Source organism: Mastomys coucha, unplaced genomic scaffold (assembly GCF_008632895.1).
Source record: "Mastomys coucha isolate ucsf_1 unplaced genomic scaffold, UCSF_Mcou_1 pScaffold20, whole genome shotgun sequence".
Classification (NCBI taxonomy): domain Eukaryota; kingdom Metazoa; phylum Chordata; class Mammalia; order Rodentia; family Muridae; genus Mastomys; species Mastomys coucha.
In genome coordinates, this window is record NW_022196903.1 from 86,078,305 (window position 1) to 86,089,884 (window position 11,580).

Consider the following 11,580-nt stretch of genomic DNA (forward strand, 5'->3'; position numbering starts at 1 on the left):
TTTTTTTTTTTTTTTTTTTGGCATTTTTGTAAAACAACATCAGGAGACTGTTGCCGTATAGCTTTCATTCTGGGTCATCTATCCTGTGCCCTTGACCTGCGTGTCTGTTTCTCCTCTGCCACTTGGTAGTGTAGTTTGAAATCACAACATTGTTCTTTTTGCTCCAGATTGCTTTGTCTACCTAGATTCTAGGTAGGTCTTAGAGTCTTTGTGCTTTTATATAAATTTTATATAAATTTATATATAAAGATGTATATATATAAATTATAATATATAATATATTATGAATATATATAATTCGTGTTTTCCATTTTAATGAAGGGTGGCACTGAAAATTTGACTGGCAGTGTATGAGAGTCTTGTGAACGCTATGAACAGACATTGGTTTTTATTCACTGTGACAGACGCGGCTATCCAGGCACTGTTCCTTTTAAACTTGCCACGCTAACAGTGTTTTACTTGGGTTAATTAGTAACTACTATCTTTTTTTGTCTGAATGGCTTTTAGTGAGGCAATAATGTCCAGAAATGAAGGCACTGCATCTTAATTAAGGTGCTTGAGGCATGTTTGGTATCTTCTTGATCTCATGGACTTCCCCAAAGGTGTGGCCAGCCACCTCCATATTTATGCCAGACTACAGCAAATGTGAGGACTGAGAGCCATGACTGCCCTCCTGGGTCTTTTAATTTGCCACTGAAAAGCCCAATTTAGACTTTGCATTTCAGAAAAGAAACCAAATGTTATTGCCAGTGAGAGCAGAGCTGATGTCAGCAGTCTTTTCCAGGCAAGAAAGGAACATGATATTTTCTCTACCTCTTCTTTTTTCATGCAGATGATTCTTGTACATAATTCTAGATGATGGGTTTTCACTGTGCACGTTCAACTTTACGGCTTCATAGGTCAGATAACACTGCTCATAAAGGAAGGTCAGGTCAAACAATAACCTGGTGGACCGCTGTCAAAGGTTTGATTTCCACTAATGCCCAACAACAGGCCAAGAGCTATCTCTCAAGACGAAAATAATTGTCTATAGAGGATGGGAAATTTTTGCTTCTAACCCTAAGGGTCTCTGCTGTGATCTACCTATGCAGACCCACCAAAGCATCCCTGTCTGCCACTGGCACTTCAAGTACCATCAGATCTGGTGGATCATATGGTCCAATTGCAAAGCAGCCTGCATAGCAGTCTGGACCTGTTGAAGAGCCTTCTTCTTTTCCAGACAACATCCATAACTAGCAGATTTCTGAGTCACTTAGAATATGGCTGGAGTAACACACCCATGTGAAGAATGGGCTGTCTCCAGCATCCAGATAGATCCACTAAACATTGTGTTTCTTTTTTGATGGAGTGAGTGGTCAGGTGTAGTAACTTATCCTTCACTTAGAAGGATACATCTGCATGTCCCATATGACTGGACTACTAAGAATTTCACTGAGGTAGAAGGCCTTTGGATTTTGGTTGGATTTATTTCCCATCAATATAGTGGGCTGGTGTAATACCTTGTGGAGGAGACAAGTGATGAAGATCCCTTCAAACTAAGTTGTGAGGGAGGGCTGAAGATTTAATATACCCTTGAGGTAAGACCATAAGTTAGTTATACTGCTGGCATTGCCAGCTGAAAGAAAATTGTTTCTGGTAATTCCTAGGGAAAAGGATAGGGAAGAAAGCATTTGCCAGAACAATAACTGCATGAGAATATCAGGAGATGTATTAATCTGCTCAAGTAAGAACACATTAGGCACAGCTGCTACAACTGGAGTCACTATTTGGTTAATTTTGTAGAGAGTCAACTGTCTCTTTCCTTGATCCATCTGTCTTCTACACAGGGCAAATGGAGTTAAAGGGAAATGTGGTGGGACCAACCCCCCAGACCTTAATGGTGGTGCTAATTACTCTAATTCCTCTAAGGATGAGATACTGGTTTTGGTTTACTCTTTTTCCCATTAAAGGTAACACCCAAAGCATCTATTTGGCCTTTTCAAGAATAATAAACCTTCATTCCACAGTTCAGGGAACCATGTGGGGATTCTGTCAACTTTTAAGTGTATCTTTCACAATTACATATTCTAGAACTGGTGAAATAACCGCATGAGTTCAAGGTTCCATTGGCCCCACTGTGGGTCAGATGCTAGGCTAGCCAAAATTCCATCAATGTCTTCAACTCCATAAGTCCTACTTTACCTGGAAGAGCTATAGTGCTTTCTGGGGTCTCTGGAATCACTGTCAGTTTAGAACCAGTATCTAATAGCTCCCAAATGTTATCCCCCTCCCCCTAATGTGCAGTTTCCCTAGTAAGAGGCCATAGGTCCTTCCTGGGGAGAATAGGAGAAAAGGTAAAACTTTTTTTTTTTTTTTATAGTGTAACAGTCTTTCCTCAGGAGAACTTGTCTTTCCCTTCATTCAAAGGGTTCTGAATCTGGGAATTGGCTAAATGTGGAAATTGGTTGGTGGGCTGTGATTCCCTATTCACCCAACACAACACAGGCTTAACAAGTTGTTCTAGTGGTTTCCTGTATAAGTAGATCAAACAGAAACCAAGTAGGCTTCTCATCCATTTTGTTCCAGGAAACACCATAATTGATTAGCCAGTCCCAAAGGTTCATAGGAGTCACACTGTTTTAACCATCTCTGCCTGTGCAAATGCATCCCATTCTCCACTCAGTCCTCCTCAAGTCAATAGCCTGTTTTTATTATTGTTACACACATATAAATATAATCAGCTGAGTACATTTAGTGTGTCATATGTGTTTGTGACTGTACATTCTTTGCACTGGATAACCAATAAAGAGTTTCACCCCGGGAGAGGCTACCTCACCTTCTCTCAGTCAGTAGTCATTAGTTGTCTATAGTTCTTTGTCTAGGTGTGGACTCTAGGATAGTTCCCCCTCCTGTGTTAGCCTGTCTGTTGATATTATCGCTGTTCAGGTATTGCTTAGGCAGCCATATTGCTAAGGAATTATGAATGAACATTTTCTGTCATTTCTAGGAAACACAACCTCACAGCAGACCTCCCTAACCCTAACCCTAACCCTAACCCTAACCCTAACCCTAACCCTAACCCTAACCCTAACCCTAACCCTGGTCCTGGTTCTTACAGTCTTTCCACCCCTTCATCCACAATACTCCCTGAGCCTTAGGACAGGAGTTGTATTGTAGATGTGTTTGTTAGGGTTGGGTTCCACATGACCCACGGGTCTCTCTCTGCATTATGACATGGTATAGATTTCTATAACTGTCTCCATTTGCTGTAAAGTTTTTTATTTTCCTGAGGGGTGAGAGCTACACTTACTAGTGGGTATGAGTTTTTAGAGTATAGTTATTTATTTATGGTGGTTTAGTAAAGCAACTATAGTAGGTTCTCTTCTAAAACTATCTCACTTGCCCCATGTAATTGCCTGGAATAATAGTATGATTTTCCTCCTGTTGAGTGGACCTTATGTCTACTTAGACATCTATCTGTTGGTTACCACCAAGACGTGAATGCCACTGCTGCACCTTTAGTGATGCCTTGTCCTTCTGGTCATTTTGGTCATAGTGACATCACAGCTGGCTGGGACTGCTTATTGCTTCTCTCCCTTGGCAGCTTACAAGTACTTTCTGGTACTGTGAACTACACTGCAGGGAGAAAGCTTTTAGGTTAGATCCAACTCGAATCCTCTGAGGACTGTCTCTAAAATGTGCCATGTCATCACAAATAGGGGCTTCCTTCAACCTCTGGAAGGCCACCAAAGGCAACAGTAAAAAGCTTATATTGTTTTGGAAGCCACTTGGACTACTCTGGCTAACAACTCAACAACTCTGGTTGGTTTTTCATGCCTGGTAGTAGGATTTTTGTTAGTCTATTTTTCTTGTGGGGAGTCATAGACTCTGTTAGCGCAAGTGGCATAACTTCAATATATATTGAAGAATTAATTGAAGAATTAATGTACCTTTGAGGTAACATTGTAAGGCATACTGCTGGACTGTAACTTCGCATAGGTTTGCAACTCAAGGTAGAGTATGATGGGACAAAAAAGGATGCCTTTGAGCACCAGCCTTCTTTCTCAGTTTTCTGTGCACAGTGGAGTCAGTAGCCTTGGCCAGAGGCCATCATGATATTCAGCCTCAGCAAGGGCCCAGAAGCCATGAGGCCAAGGACTATGGATTAAAACAAAGGGCTAAGACGGGCAGTGGTGGCACACGCTTTTAATCCCAGCACTTGGGAGGCAGAGACAGGCAGATTTCTGAGTTCAAGGCCAGCCTGGTCTACAGAGTGAGTTTCAGGACAGCCAAGGCTACACAGAGAAACCCTGTCTTGAAAAAACAAAACAAACAAACAAACAACAAAGAGCTAAAATAAATACTCCCTCTCCATTAAATTTATTTAGCATAGGGAAACAAAGTCTGTCTAATATATATAGTTACTGACATAGTTTCCGCTTTGTCTATTATTGCTTACAATTCATTCCCTAAAAAAAAAATAATCATTGTTTCTAAATTAGACTACACTATACTCTCCAATTTAAATGTCTGTAATGGCTTTCTTGCCATAGGAAAAGACTCTAAGACCTAAAAAATGCCCAAGCTGTTGGAGTGACTTGGGAAACCTCCTGTGTTTCTACAAGTCTTCTGCTCCTATGTTCTTAACCACTACCCACAATGGGACAATCATCTTCTCTGCACCCACACCAGGATTCCCATCATTACTATTCCCTTGTTTCACTCTACCCATACTACAGTGCTCCATCTTGCTCACCCTGAAGTGCTCCTCTCTGTACCATACTGGTGCTCTTCTCAGCTCCCCCAATACCACCCTCCTTGTTCTAGTCACCTAGTGTTCTCTTCCTGCTCTGTTCATATTGGTACTGTCCTCCTGGGCTTTCCCTCCCTGGTGGACTCCTAGACTCTCTCCACACTATGCTATGCTTGCTCTACCCACATGGGCGTCATTTCCTCTACTTGGATGCTGTGAGTGTTCCTCTGTGTACAGCTGATTCACTTTGAGCTCTCTGTCCCTAACGGATTGATTTCTCTGGGTGTCAGCTATCATATTACATACCTAGAGAGGCCTCACTTGACATCTCAACCAGAACCTTCCCAACTCCACCCCTCTTGGGCTCTCCATTCTTATTTCTGACTTCCCACAGGATAGGACACTATGCTGCTGTGTGTGTCCTAGAATTCCTGATGGCCACTCTTCCCATTTATGCTTATAGGTGGAGCAGACACACTCTTTTTCTGTGCTGGACAATCATATTAATTCCCAAGAGATGGCAGACACTCTAAGTTGTCATTGGCTGAGTCTCTAAATGGAATGCTTTTGTTTGGCCCTAAGGGACTTGAACTTGAACAATTCTAAGGGATATGAGAATCACTCAATGTCTATAATTCTCTCTCTCCAAAGCAAGCACAAAGTCATGAACCTAGCATTATATTATGTCATATTCAGGCAGTCATTTAGCAATGCACAATGGCACACACTTCCCTTCTTCTTATATAGAATGGTCTCTCCAAGCCTTTCAAGCTCAGCTGTTCTGTGCTGGGAGATAAATGTCAAGTGGCTGTTCCCTCATCATTCAGTGAGTTAGGTTCATAAATCAAACATGAATAATGAAGCATTTATTGGCACAGGGGAAGAATATGAGAAGCTAGTTCTTGTGTTGTAAAACAAAACCAAAGACAGTCACAAAATATTGTCTTTTAACTTTCTGCCTCAAAAAGTGAAAATAGAAAGCTCCAACTCCTCCTTGCTGGGAAGAACACAAATTTCAAGATGAGAAAGTTACTCTCAGGGTTGTAGTGTGTAATCCTGAGGGTGCAAACTGAAGGTGAATGTGGTACATGCTTACTGAAGGGCTGTAACTGTGGGTAGAGGACACAGCAAGAGGCTTAATCAGTTCTTGAGCTTTTCCTTCCTGAGCTGTGTGCATGGCACATTTCATGTTGGCACTGATGTGTGCAGAGAGATGGAGAAGACTGGAGGATCCTCCCACTGTCTGTATTGCTGACATTGGCTTTTTTTCCTATTAATTAGAGTGGGATCCCAGAGTTTAGGGGAACACTCTGTCCTGATGAATTCTAGCAAGGTGCTAGAGAATGGGAAGGCCAGATGCAAGGACCTGATGGCAGATATCAACCCTAAGATGAACCAAGTGTGGACATTATGCCTTTCCTTCTTGGGATACTCTGGATACAGTATTCTGTAGCCTCGCACCAGAGGCTAATCAGTTTATATCCAGATGCACTATAAAAATGGGTCATCAGTTGAAAGCCCTATCCTAATTAGAACAAAGCTACTTTCCCCAGTGCTATACATAAAATGAACAAGTCCAGGGATGGGTCTGTTATTGTTTGAATAAGATACTGTAGTTTTCTTCCTGAGCACAAAGTCCAGGCTGAACAACTATTATGTGTGCTTGCAAGAAGTGGGGAATAGAAAAACAGAGAGGATGGGATCAGCCTCGCCTCTGATGGCATGTGCCATGAATGCTCTTTATTCTCTCTCTCTCTCTCTCTCTCTCTCTCCCTCCCTCCCTCCCTTCCTCTTCTTCCTTCCTTCCTTTCCTCCCTTCCTCCCTTCCTTCATTTTCCCCCTTCCTTCCTTTATTTTTCCCCCTTCCTTTGATTTTGCAAGACAGTGTCCCTCTTTGCTTCCCAGCTGCCATGAGGTACACAGACCTTCACCATGTGTTTCTGCCATGACCTACTGTGGTATTGCTGACTCAAAACAGCAGGCTCAAGCAATGACAGACAGAAATGTCAACCACAGGCTAAAATAAATATTTCCTCATTATATAACAAATTGTTTATTTCAGGCATTCTGTCACAATGATAGAATGCTGACTAGCACCCATGTTGTGAAGCTCAGAAGCTCCTGTAAACTCAATGGCCTCTTCTAGCCTCTGAGAGCATCTGTATTCACACACTAAATAAAAAGATACCCTGAGATAGAACCAGTCAGCATGCACAAAATATAGATGGCTCACTGAATTTTACTTTTTAAAACAAAATCCATAAACAAATTAGCAATGCTTACTGCTTTGAGGTTTAATCATTAATCACCTGAGGTTATCAAATATTCTCCATTTATTCTCCAGATGGTATTTTCTCTGCCACTGTCATCACTGTGGTCAAAAATCTATCAGGGACAAGCAGAGAGGTGTGCCCTGCTCTGACTTCAGATTTGGAGAACCATAAAACTAGAAAGCTAGCCTGTGTGCCCCTTGACTTCTACCTGCACCACAGGTCCATGGTTACTGAAGTTCGGTGCCCAGGCCTCAGCAGGGCAACTCTCTGGTCTTGGCAAAGCACAATGAAAGCCCCTTCTTTACCGGTTAACACTTTGGATGCGATTCTCTTAGTGCTATGCTTGTTCTTTACCCAAAGCAAGAAGCTTCCAATAGCCACCATGGGTCACAGCCACATGTTCAAAGGGGCAATGGGAGCAAGAAGCAGAAGCGGAAGTGGCCTCCATGAAGGTGGCAGGGTGAGACCAGGCAAACCCTGATGCTTTGGCTCCCCAGAGTCTATTTCTTTCCATACTTCCTGTATAGTTTGTGCTGTTCAAAGCAGCTTATTGCCCACTCTAAGGACTTTATGTACAGATGTCAGAATGTGGTTGGAACCTGTTCCTGCTCTGAACTATTGTGTCCCACACTTGGCCTCAATATTAAAAACAAGCCATTTATAAAATACTCTTCATGGCATCAGGTTTTTTTTTTTTTTTTTTTTTTTTAAGACTAAAGAGTCAGGAAGGAAAAGAAGGAGAGAGAGGGCTGCCCTGGTGAAGTCTGCTGTTACAAAAAATGTGGTTTGGGGGCATTCAGCGTCCTGGGAAAGGCTGAGCGTTCTCAAAACACTCAGTGGCTTCTGGGAAGTCGTCCTCCATCCCAGTTCTTGAAGGTAGCCAGCTTGTATTCACAGATGTGTGGTGACCCTGCAGTGAGGAGAAGAGAAGCCTCACATGTGTATGGCAGCTCTGAGGAGCCTTGCTGCTCTGAGTGATCTCAGATGGTAGCATAAGGCGTGGCCTGGGGGTGGGGTAGGAGCCGTTCATTTTCTAGAGTCTTTTGGCAGGTGTGGTGAAACTTTCAGTTAGGTTGACTGGAGCATTTTTCTGGGCACAGAGACCCTCTTGCAGACACTCATTCTTTGAACTGACTGGAGGTATGACTACAGAAGCAACAGGAAACAGACCCAGGCACCGATCTAGCAATTGTAGAAAGAAGCACCTTTCTTTAGCAGAAGGGTGAAGGCTAGGAGCCACAGACTCAATTCCAAGGGAACCTAGGGAGGAGAGGACTTCTAAGGAGACCACACAGTGGGGAAACAAGACTGGTTGCTTAGGAGTCAAGGTTCCGGATAGATGTGGTTTCTTAAGTGGGCTCACTGCTCTTCCATGGGTTAATTTTTTTTTTTTTTAATAACTCAGATGATCAGATAAAGCAAATTTCAGATTTGGAAAAAGATATGAAAAAGTAGAGCAGCCCCCAGTGAGCCTGGTGATTCATCTGACTTATTGTTTTTTTCCTATCTGTCACCTTAGAATAATATCCACTGTGGGGACTCGATAATTGTCTGAGCAGTGAGTATGCCACCTAGTGAGCTCAACTCTGAGATTTTCTTCCAGAGCTTCTGCCATGCCATGGGGGGAGTAGTCTTCCTTCATCTTTCAAGAAGTGGCTATGGGTGGCTTACAAACTCAATGGCATTTTTATAATCCTTTGCACTGTCATTTCAATTGTTTAATTAGTTCTTTTAAACCCTGGATTCATCAAGCACTTACTTGTAAATTCAATGGTGAGTAGTGTGAGCACCTCCTTGCTGTTTCTAGTCCATAGGTTGTATTTCTATAGTGCCAAACACACAGCTGCAGGCTCTAATTAAGGGGTAGCTTTTATTCCAATCAAAGCAACTAAGTTGAATCAACCCATGTTTCCACAGCACTGGTCCCATCAACCTTCGAACTCCTGATCATCTGACGTCATCGTCCTCTATATCTTCTAGTTTTGAAAGGAACTTGCAAAATCATTTGGTATTGATCTCCAAATATTAGTCAAGCAGGTTGGATTATGTGGTAGTACAAAGTTTCTTTTTATGTGAAAACACAGTGACTTAGTTATCCATTTGCTTCTAGGCAATGACTGAACATCCCAACACGGACTTTTAGTTCATTCTGGATTCAGGTGAGAGACAGAGACAAACAGGTAGGCTGAACACTGCCTTACTTTACCAATCACAGAGTCCTGCAAGGGGGCAAAACTTGGGAATGGGAGTTGGGACACACAGGTGTTTGGCAACAAATATGCTCAGTATACAAAATCTTCAAATCCTTGTTCTGTAAGAATGGAGAAACAACATAGAAAAGCTGATAGGTAGGATTTATAAATAAATAGATCAATTCATTTTCTCAGTCTTTATCTGATTAATAATTTTGAAATGAAAGGATAATCATTCCTTTTCTTTTTGCACTGGGGAAATTTACTATTGACTTTGATGTGTATCCATATTTCTTTGATACCCCCCATAGGTCAGTCTTATGTTGCTTATTTCCAGGTAACAAGATCTGTTTTTCACTTGATAAAAGGGATAAAGATTCTAGATTTCAGGACAAATGGACAGCCTTACTGTCTACAGAACTTAGAACTTTGGGTGGCAGCATTTTCCAGAATAACATTTGCTCTTTCTAGAGCTTTTTGTTATTAGGTAGAAAGTAACATTATTAATTGCCCCCCCCAGACATACTATACTCTGTTCATGTTTCTGTCATTGGGGCTTTATTAAACCATGTGTAACACACAGCTCATTTCTAATTCAGTACAGAGTCCTATTTCCCACTAAGTGCATCCTGATTCTGTCCTTGCTTGCTTAGGCACATTTTCCAATAAACAATGACACTGTAATTAGCACTAGGCCCATGAAGGAAGGATGTTAAAATATGATAATTTATTCCATTTGCTAATATAAATTTCTTTCTCAGTAACATTTTCCCAATCCATATGGATTTGATTATTCTTAAATCTTCACTTCTTTAATGGTGGTTCTTTCATTATATTATAAATCATCTGATTATAATTCAGGGCCATGAACTCTTGATTTTTGCTTTCTGCATTTGCAGTTGATAGTACTTGAAACACCAATGACTTCATTATGGAGTCTAAGGCACTATTACTCCTTTAAATTGGAAAACACTGTTATCTAGCTAGACTTCCTACATACCAATAACAGACTGAACAAGAAACTGGGAGAACAATACCATTCACAATAAACACACACATGCACACACACACATGCACACACAGGCATCCAGGCACACATACACAAAGTAAAAAAAAACCCAGTCAACTGTTCTGTCAAACAAATACAAACAGAAGTCCAACTTATTTCTAATTCAGTACAGAGTCCTATTACCCACTAAGTACACCCTGATTCTGTCCTTGCTTGCTTAGGCACATTTTCCAGTAAACAATGACACTGTAATGAACACTAGGCTCTCCACCCTCATCCCTCAAAGGAATAAACTTAACTAAGGAAAAGTAAGACATGTACAATAAAAAATTTAAGACAATGAAGAAAGAAAGTAAAGAAGAGACTAGAAGATGGAAAGACTTCCCATGTTCATGGACTGGAAGTGTGTAGGAGCAGTGAATCAGTACATTCTGACTAGAGATCTGCAGAGGTCCAGGCATGCACAGCAGTCTCTTCCACATTTGCTAACCTCCAGAACCTGCCTGACTCCCAGAGGCAACTGATGACAGAGCATGTGACCAGGGCAGCCAGTCAACTGGTGCTAACCACGCAGAATGAGCAATCATGAACCAACAGGGCATGGACGGAGGGAATAAAGGCTCTCCCCAATTCTAATCTATTTTTGCTTCTTTGTTGTTGATTCTGCTTTGCCTTCTTACCCCCTAACCCCAAGGATCATCCCAAGGGGCTGAGGGATAGGGCAGCAGAAGGGTTAATACTGTGATTATGACCATTCTTTCAAAAGCAATCTATAGAGTGCTGGACAGGAAATTACTTGTCTTGTTTATTTTCCAATATAGTTTCTTTTCTACTATTATTGTCATATTCAAATCCCAGTGTATAGCAAGCTTATGATTCTGCTTTACCTCTCTTGGTTACTGGCACTGTAGTTTTCTTTTCTTTTTTTTTTTACAGACATAGGAAAAATAGTCTAAAAAATTACATGGAGTCATCAAAAGCAAGGACAGTCCCAAAGAAAAAGAACATTGTGGGTTGTATCACCATAACTGAATTCAGATTATACTACAGAGCCATAGTTATAAAAACAGCATGGCACCAGTACAGAAACAGACATCCTCAATGGCAGAGGGTTGAGGATGTAGTTATAAGTTCACACACCTACAGTTACATGATTTTTGAGAAAGACACACAAAAGTTTATACTGGGAAAAACTGCATCTTTAAAAAATAGTGTGGCAGAAACTGGATTTTAGCATGCAGAAAAATGAAGCTAGATCCTTATCTCTTACCACACACAAAACTCAACTCTAAATAGACCCAGGGACTCCAAAATAAGACCCTGAAACTTCTAGAGCTACAAACAGGTAGCATGCTTCATCTTATAGGCACAGGT